This window comes from Apodemus sylvaticus, chromosome 10 (assembly GCF_947179515.1).
Source record: "Apodemus sylvaticus chromosome 10, mApoSyl1.1, whole genome shotgun sequence".
Classification (NCBI taxonomy): domain Eukaryota; kingdom Metazoa; phylum Chordata; class Mammalia; order Rodentia; family Muridae; genus Apodemus; species Apodemus sylvaticus.
The window spans coordinates 36,166,032-36,176,031 of NC_067481.1; the positions used below are offsets into that span (position 1 = coordinate 36,166,032).

General features: G+C 45.4%; 1 non-coding gene across 1 annotated transcript; it reads right to left on the bottom strand.

The window, feature by feature from the left end:
* Nucleotides 1-5,172: 5,172 nt before the first annotated feature.
* LOC127695753 (small nucleolar RNA U3) lies at nt 5,173-5,387 on the bottom strand. The gene has a single exon (XR_007980104.1). It is a non-coding gene; the product is annotated as a small nucleolar RNA U3 (small nucleolar RNA).
* Nucleotides 5,388-10,000: the final 4,613 nt, after the last annotated feature.

The window sequence follows — 10,000 nt, forward strand, 5'->3', positions numbered from 1 at the left end:
TGAGACTGGCACAAGGAAGGCATCTCTGAGAGACATGAGGCACTGAGGAATGCTAAAGAAATGAGGAGCCAGGCAGTGGTGGTGCATACCTTTAATCTCAGCTCTTGGGAGACAGAGGCAGAGGCAGGCAGATTTCTAAGTTCCAGGCCAGCCTGATCTACAGAGTGAGTTCCAGGACCACCAAGAGAAACCCTGTCTTGAAACACAAGAAGGAGGTGGGGGGGCGGGCGGAGGGAGAAAAGGAAGGAAGGAAGGAAGGAAGGAAGGAAGGAAGGAAGAAAGGAAGCAAGCAAGCAAGCAAGGGAGAAACGTCGACTGTTCTAGATGGTGAGTTCCTATGACACAACTGGATAGGGACAGGGTGAAGGAGACTTCAAAGATAACATATTGGTGACTCTTATCTATCAGTGGTGGGGAGCTTCCTTGAATACAGGATGAAAGACAAATTTCTAATTGGAGGGAGGAACCTTTTCAGAATGGGGAGAATTATTGAACTACTATAGTTTCTTCATCTAATTTAACCCGTACAACAACCCCACATTGTACTGTTACTACATGTCTCTAATTTACAGAAAATAAATTCAGGGTTACCAGCTATTAAATAAGCAAATAAAACCACCGCCCAGAAATAATTCCTCATCAAAGAATCCCACACATACTTTCTAGAAAACAATAGAAGAAAAGAAAGCAAATAATTGCCAACACTAAACAAACACAGCAGCAAAACCAGGCATTAGCTGCTAATGCTTCTGACATCAGCACTCAGGAGGCTGAGGCAAAAACTGCCACTTAAGGCCAACCTAGACTTCACAGGGAGACCCTCCTCACCTCCCCTCCCCTTCCCCCTCCATCCCTCCCTCCTTTCCTTTGTTATTTCCTTTCTTTCTAAATTTCCTTTCTGCCGGGCAGTGGTGGAACACGCCTGCTGTAATCCCAGCACTTGGGAGGCAGAGGCAGGTGGATTTCTGAGTTCGAGGCCAGCCTGGTCTACAGAGTGAGTTCCAGGACAGCCAGGACTACACAGAGAAACCCTGTCTCGAAAAAAACAAATCCAATTAAAAAACAAAAACAAGGGGCTGGAGAGATGGCTCAGCGGGTAAGAGCACCGACTGTTCTTCCGAAGGTCATGAGTTCAAATCCCAGCATCCACATGATGGCTCACAACCATCCGTAAAGAGATCTGACACCTTATTCTGGTGTCTGAAGACAGCTACAGTGTACTTATATATAATAAATAAATAAAAATTTTAAAAAAAGTTTAAAAAAAAACAAAAAAAAAAAAACAAAAACAAATAAATAAATTTCCTTTCTTCAAGACAGGGTTTCATTTCTGTCCTGGAACTCATACTGTAGCCCAAGCTGGCCCTAAACTCACAGAGATCTGTCTACCTCTGCCTCCTCAGTACCGGCAATGAAGGCATGCACACCTTTAAAAAAAAAAAAATTTAACTTGGGGCTGGAGAGATGGCTCAGCGGTTAAGAGCATGATTGCTCTTCCAGAGGTCCTGAGTTCAATTCCCAGCAACCACATGGTGGCTCACTACCATCTGTAATGGGATCTGATGCCTTCTTCTGGTGTGTCTGAATATAGCTACAGTGTACTCATATACATAAATAAATAAGCCTTTAAAAAAATTAACTTGCAGCCGGGCGGTGGTGGCGTACGCCTGTAATCCCAGCACTCTGGGAGGCAGAGGCAGGCAGATTTCTGAGTTTGAGGACAGCCTGGTCTACAGAGTGAGTTCCAGGACAGCCAGGGCTATACAGAGAAACCCTGTCTCGAAAAAAAACCAAATCAAAAAAAAAAAAATTAACTTGCAGTATGAACCATTCAGACAATGTTCAAGGACCATCAAATGTAAATGAACATGCAATAAACAACACAGAGAACCTACCAGCTCTGTGCTCAGAAGTGAATGCTATATATGACCAGAGACCCTTGAGCATAGAAATGACTTCTCAGATAACAAGCGCACCCAAGGGCAGAGGAGGAAGAGGCTCCCACAAAGACGGTTTCTTGATTCAGTGTTTCATAAACCCCTGCCAACTTCAGATCTTGAAGTTTTTCTGAATTGAGCTCAATTATTCTTTTCTCTGGGAAATCTCAGCTGACACACCACCCAGACTTGTTTAAACGGACCTTGTCGCCAGGCAGTGGTGGCACATGCCTTTAATTCCAGCACTTGGGAGGCAGAGGCAGGTGGATTTCTGAGTTTGAGGCCCGCTTGGTCTACAGAGTGAATTCCAGGACAGACAGGACTATACAGGGAAACCCTGTCTTGAAAAAACAAAACAAAACAAAACAAAACAAAACAAAACAAGCAAGCAAACAAAAACAAAAACAAAAACAAAAAACAAAAAACAACCTGACCTTGTATATGCTTCCTGGCATATGTATTTCAGCTTCAAAGATTTGATTACACCAGTGTTGTAGGTTTGTTTCAGATTAAATAGTATAAAGGTGTCATAAAGATGCTGTTATCATGAATCGTTCACACAGTAATCACAGTATCTAAGAATGATCTGTATGCTAACATGTGAGAGAAAACGAGAAAGAGAGCAAATGAAAAAGAAATGTTCAGGCTACTGAGTGGCTCAGCAGTGAAGACCACTTCATGCTTTTCCAGAGAATCTGCGTTTTTAGATCCTATCACACAGGTCAGGTGGCTCGCAATTACCTGTAACTCTGGCTTTACAGAGCCTGGACCATCTTCTAGCTTCTTCATGCACTCAAACAATGAGGCATACAGACACCCAAACATATAGTAAATCTTTTAAAAATTAAAATAACAACAAAAAAGATCACTGAAGGCAATCTGACCTAGTCTGGTAGATGCTGCCCCAAGTCACAATTTTTCTTTTAATTTTTTTTTTTTTTTTTTTTTTTTTTTTTTTTACTGATTTATTTATTGTTAGCCGGGTGGTGGTGGTGCACGCCTGTAATTCCAGCACTCTGGGAGGCAGAGGCAGGCAGATTTCTGAGTTCGAGGCCAGCCTGGTCTACAGAGTGAGTTCCAGGACAGCCAGGGCTATACAGAGAAACCCTGTCTTGAAAACACCAAACAAACAAACAAACAACCCAAAAGATGTATTTATTGTTTATATGTTAAGTACACTGTAGCTGTCTTCAGATATACCAATAGAGGGTGCCAGATCTCATTATGCATGGTTGTAAACTGCAGTCAGTACTCTTAACCACCGAGCCATCCCTCCAGCCCAATCAAGTCACTCTTGAGTGTGCACCTTTACCTAAGAGATAATATTTTCTTTTACCATGGTACTATCTCCTAAAAATATTACATAATGCATTTTAAAAGATTTCCCTAAAATTAATTTATTTTTATTTCATGTGTAAGAGTATTTGGCCTTCAAGTATGTCTGTGCCAGCTGTACTCAGAAGCAAAGAAAGGGGCACCTGTTGTCCTGAAACCCAAGTGACAGACAGCTGTAAGCCATCATGTGGCTGCTAGAAAACTGAACTAAAGTCCACCGAAGAAGAGCAGCCAGGGCTCTTACCAGTGAGCCATCTTTCCAGCCCCAGAGTTCTATTTTATTATTTAAAGGTTTATCATTCTAAATCATCTATATGTGCATGTGTTTAAGTGTACATGGGTCAGGTGCCCATGAAGTCCAGAGAGAGCACCAGATCCCTTGGAGCTGAAGTTACAGGTAGTTGGGAGACACCTGATGTGGGTGGTAGGAACTAAACTCAGGACTTCTGCAAGAGTTGGATGAGTACTATGTGTTAGCAAGACAGTTGTGGTGCACACCTTTAATCCCAGAACTCCCAGAGGCACAGGTAGGCAGACCTCTGTGGGTTCAAAGCCACTCTGGTCTACAGAGCTAGAGCTAGTTCTGGCAAACCGGGGCTACACCTACCACCTCCACCACCATCAACCCCCACCCCCCTACAACACACACACACACACACACACACACACACACACACACACACACATTTTCAAAAGTCCAAAACCAAAATGAGGGTGGGGGAGGTTAACATGTTAGTCACCGAGCCATCTTTCCAGTTTAAGTTTGCTTTTTCTCAAATTATATGTCTATGGGTTGTCTGTGTGGAAGTTGGTATACATGAGTGTATAAGTGCCCGGAGAGGCCAGAAAAGGACAAGCTGAAATTAAAAGCAACTGTAAGGTGCTGGGAACCAAGCTGGAGTCCTCTGCAGAAGCTGTGTGTGTGAGACTGCTGAGCCATCTCTGCAATGCTACATAAATGTATTTGCAATTATTCAAAATAACAACATATTTTTAATTTTAAAGAAACTAGTATCTTAACCTATTACAAAACAAACAAACAAACAAACAAACAAACAAAACAAAACCCCCCAACTATTTAAAAGCTATTGAGGGCTGGTGAGATAGCTCCGCTGGTAAAGGGACTTGGCAGGAAGCGTGGTGACTAAAATTCAATTCCAGGACCCATATAGTGCAAGGTGAAATTGGATTCCCACAAGGTGTTCTCTGAGTCCATCCTGTGTAAACCACGCTGGCCTGGAACTCACAGGGTTCCACCTGTATCTGTCTCCCAAGGACTGGAGTTGTGGCATGGTGAAGTTTGCTGCTCTTGTGTGTCTGTATTTTGAGACAGGATTTCTTCCGTGTAGGCCTTGCCGGGACTCAATTTGTGGACCCGGTGTGGCCTCAAACTCAGGGATCCACCTGCTCTGCCCACTGAGTTGTCGGGATGAAAGAGAGCGGGTCACCTCGCCCAGATTCACTGAAGAACAGAGAGCTTAGTTTTTAAAAATGGCTTATTTAAAAGGTATTTCTTTTCTTTATGTGGACGTGTCTGGCTACACAGGTGTATGGGTGCTCACAGAGACCAAACAACCAATCTCCGGGTAGAGGAGTTAGAAGTAAAAGTACACTGCCTCACACAGGTGCTGAGAACAAGCATGGGTACCCACTGAGAGAACTCTGGCAGCCACCGGAAGCCCTATTCTAGAGCTGCTGGCTCTGCTACCCTGCCGGGTCTCCAACTAGACCCATCACAAAAACAGGCCACCGACACGGACTTGCTGGTACTAACAGTAAGGAGACTACACTGACACAGAGACAGCACACAGCACATGCTGGCTTGTAAACGACAAGTGGAAGGAAACTAGGAGGAACTGTGGCCAGTCTGACGTTGTAACAACCATGACAAACTCCCGAGACCACTCAGACTGCGTTCCCTCCCTCTCACCCTCCCGAAGGAGAGAAGAACGATCATCAATGGCAAGAGGCAGCTGCACCGAAGCAGCACCTAGAGCCGGCTTCACGCTCAGGAGGGGACGCTACGACTCGTCCTCGTGGTTTCGGGTGCTCTACACAGTCAGAGAAACTTCTCTAGTAACGAACTATAGAAATGATCCCTGAAAGTATAGTCTTGACCAGCCACTCCCGACACCGCCGCACTGTACCAGGCCACCTCACATCTAACTCACGGCGACTTACGCCGAGACGACCCGTGCCATCCCTGTCGGCGCCGCTGTCTGCCCACGCGGGGACACCAGCCCTGACACACGGACACCTCTCCATACCCAGCGCGCCGGGCATTTTGAGTCGCTACGCTTTCCCTACACTAGGCAAACTGTCACCACGATTAGCATACGGTCGCCGAGCAGCCAATCGGCTCGCAGTGCTCTCCTGCTCCGTCCCACTCCCGCCTGCGACCCGTCACGCGTCACTGACGGCCACACGCCGCCCGCCCCACACCGCGCACCCTCCCAGCGGCGGCGCCTGCCTTCAAGGCCCCCGCGCTGCCCCACGCGGAAAGCGCCGCGGAGCCGCACGCGAGTTCGCAGGCGCGCGCCGGTGCGGATTTCTGGCTCAAGCCGGAGGCCTTCGGTGAGGAACAAACGAAAAAACACGTGGGGAAAATGGCAATTCCACGACTGCACTCTATTTCTTTTGAATTTCACCATTTTTAATTTAAAAACAGAAAAGGGTTGTTATTTGAGTGAGATAGGGTTTCCCTATGTAGTGCAAGCTGGCCACGAACTTAAGTGATCTACCTGCCTCTTCCTTCTGAATGCGGTGTTTATAAGAGTACACTACCAAGTCTGGCCTCTATTTATATTTGGCGTTTTTTTGTTCTCGTTTTTTTGTTTTGTTTTCGAGACCAGGTTTCTCTGTATAGACCTGGCTGTCCTGGAACTCACTCTGTAGACCAGGCTGACCTCGAACTCAGAAATCCGCCTGCCTCTGCCTCCCAAGTGCTGTGATTAAAGGCGTGCGCCACCACAGCGCAGCCTGTTTGTTCTTGAGACAAGATTTGACTGTAGCACCGGCTAGGCTAGAATTCTATGTAGACCAGGCTGACCTTGAACTCACAAAAATCTGTCTACCTCTGTCTCCCAAGTGCTGGGATCAGAGGCCTGGGCCAGAATGTCCAGTCTGGCCTCTATTTAATAAATTTTATCCCGGGCTGGAGAGGTGGCTCAGCGGTTAAGAACAGCACTGACTGATCTTCCCAAGGTCCTGAGTTTAATTCCCAGCAACCACGTGGTGGCTCACAACCATCCGTAATGAGATCTGATTGATGCCCTCTTCTGGCGTGCCTGAAGACAGCTACAGGGTACTTACATATAACAATAAATAAGTAAACAAATAAACAAACTTTATCTGTGATGAAAGCACCAGAATGAAACCTGGGTCTAATGGCACCCTTGGGAGGACTAAGAATTGCCCTGATTGAGTGCCAGCTGGAGCTACTATGCTGGGAGATAGGATCTACAACAAAAGAAAAAGTACTAGATGTAAAATTAGTTTTCTTCTTTAATATTTCATTTATTTTTTATTATGTGAGTGTGTGGTGTCTTGCAGAGCCAGTAAAGGGCACGCACGGCAAGGACAGAAAAGAGCCCGGGTTCCCCAGGAAGTATTACAGGTGTTGTGTGGTGGCCAGTGTGGGTGCTGTCCACCTGAAACTCAAGTCCTCGGCTAGAGCAGCAGGGGCTCTTGACCGCAGAACTCTCTCTTTAGTCTGTTTTATTATTTTTCTAACACACAGTTTGCTCTACACAGGGTACCATCTTGCTTCTGAGGGTCCCCTGGGTCACGGAGCTTTTCTCTCTACCCTGAAGCCTCGCTCATTTCCCAAGCTCCTGTTTTGTGACCCGGAGCCTCCCTCTAGTCACTGCGCTCTTCTTAGAACTTCTTCTTCTCACACTACAAAGTTCTCACAACAGAAACTCTCTCCATGCAGCTTCTTGTCACAAACCCTTTACAAGCCTGTTTCTCCAACAATGACTTTTCAGACTCCTGACCTTTTACCTCTTCCCCAAGGTCACGGTCACTTCAATTATCGTTCAGCCATCTCGGGCCATTGCTTCATAGACGCCTTCCTTGACCTCTGATGCTTAGTAATTCAGTAAATGCCAACCACTTGCACTCAGCACTGTAGGGACTATGAATGGCCTCATGTTCTGGTAAAAGCTCAAGTACCAGACCAGGCATGATGACACGCTCTGTCACCCTGGCACCTAGAGTGAAGACGCAGCATGGTTATATAGAGAAGAAGGCAAGCAACCCTGACTCAAGAGAAAAAAAAAAAAAAAAAGCATGGCTGGAGATGCAGTATAGTACTGACCTATCATGCACAAAGCCCAAGATATATTCCCAGCACCGAAGCCAGAGCGGAAAAAGTTCCCTACAAAATAACCAAAGGAAGGAAAAAAAGGGGAGTGGTGGTGGCACACCTTTAAATAAATAAATATATAAATATATAAATAAATAAGGAAATGAAAAACAAAAAGGAAGGAAAGAACAAAGGAAGGTAAGAGGGAGGGAAGGAAGGACAGAGGAAAGAGAGAGAGAGAGAAAGAAAGAAAGAAAGAAAGAAAGAAAGAAAGAAAGAAAGAAAGAAAGAAAGAAAGAAAGAAAGAGAAAGAAAGAAAGAGAGAGAAAGAAAGAAAGAAAGAGAGAGAGAGAGAGAGAGAGAAAGAGAAAGAAAGAAACAAGGAAAGAAAGAAAGAAACAAGGAGAAAGAAAGAAAGAAACAAGGAAAGGAAGGAAGGAAGAAAAAGAAAGAGAGAAAGTAAAAGAGAGAAAGAAAGAAGGAAGGAAGGAGGAAGAAGGAGAAAAAAAAAAAGCCAGGTAGCAGCGGCGCACACCTTTAATTCTAGCACTTGGGAAGCAGAGGCAGGCGTATTTCTGGGTTCAAGGCCAGCCTGGTCTACAGAGTGAATTCCAGGACAGCCAGGGCTACACAGAGAAACTCTGTCTCAAAAAAACAAAGAAAGAAAAAGAAAAGAAAAAGGAAAAAGCCCTAGACTCAGAAGCTGAAGTCGTAATACCTACTCCTGCAAGGCCAGATCTTAGTTAGGTTTGCACTGTTCCCAGGTGCCACTCTATTAATTCAGTTCCCACAGCTTGTCAGGAAGAAGAAATACTGCTACTACTTTTTTTTTTTTTTTAATGTGGATGGAGACAGAGGAACATAGGGCTTAAGCAGTTGCCAGGAGTCATAAAGTCCATAACTAGACCATACTCTGCATCATACTGTCTCCAAGACACAGTGGAATCTGTCTCCAAAGCCTTTGGAACCTTGAAGTGGCAGCTATGGGCACTGAGATGCTTTCAGCATGACTAGTGATCACTGGAATTATCAAGGCCTAATGAGACTTATGGCATCTTAATTTGGGGAAAGGAAAGTAGCTGCAAGTTAAATTGATTACCAATGGCCAATGATTTAATCAATCATGTATGAAATGTCCCTTATAAAAAATGTAAGGGGCCTGGCGATGGTGGCGCACGCCTTTAATCCCAGCACTCTGGGAGACAGAGGCAGGCGGATTTCTGGGTTCGAGGCCATCCTGGTCTACAGAGTGAGCTCCAGGACAGCCAGGGCTACACAGAAAACCCCTGTCTCGAAAAAACCAAATCCAACCCCCCACCCCCACCCCCAAAAAAACCCAAAAAACAAAAACAAAAAGTGTAAGGGTCCTAGCATACTGGCACACAGCTTTACTTCCAGCCAGCATTCAGAAGGCAGAGAAGTAAATGGACCCTCTGTGACTTCAAGGCCAGCCTGGTTTACATAGAAAGTTCCAGGCCAGCCACAGATATATTATGAGACTATCTCAAAAGGGTGTGGTATTCTGAAGAGATACTTCAGTCCATAAAATGCTTGCCATATAATCCAAGGACCCACGTTTGAGTCCCAGAACCCATGTGAAAAGACAGGTAGGATGGCTGGCATACACTAGGAATCCTAGAGCCAGGAGGTGGGGTCAGCATCTGCTGTGCTTTCTGCCAAGTCGCCTTTGCCCAACCAGGAAGTTCTAGGTCTCTTTGAGAGATTCTGTCTCAAAAAAAAAGAAACAGAAGTTGTTCCTGAGGAACAAAACCCAAGGTTGACCACCTCTGGCTTCCATATGCACACATATGCAGAAATACAAACTCAAGAGGTGGGGGTGGGGGAGAAAAAGAAAGAGAAAGAAAGAACTATGACTGAGAGAACAGGGTTCATGAGAAGCCGGACAACTAACCATGGAATCTGGGATGAGGGAGATTACTCAGTGGAAAGAGACACCTGCTGAGAAGCCTCACAACCAGAGTTTGACCCCTAGGACCCACCTGGTAACAGAAGCGACCAACCCCTTGCAGATTGTCCTCTGATGCCCAGCTGTGCATGCACACATATGCACACAATAAACAATGCAAACTATGTAAACAAGCAAAGTTGCTAGGGAATGTGGTGTGTAAGAACAGCCTGAGAAGGGGCTCCTTGCTCCGAGCAGCTCTGGGGGGGGGGCGCAGAGGGGGGAGAAGGGGGCAGCTCTTCGTCTCATCCTGGCACCTCTCAGAAGTGTGCCAATATAAATGAATGGTATCCCTATCTCTCATTACTAAGGCTCTACCGTGTCATGGAAATATCAGTATTTACCTTCCTTCCATGAAGAGCTAGCTCCCATTGGTTGTAAAAATATTAAACCTAAAACCTGTATTAGTCATTCTATTCTGTTCTATTGCTGTGAAAAGACAACACAAATCTTAGA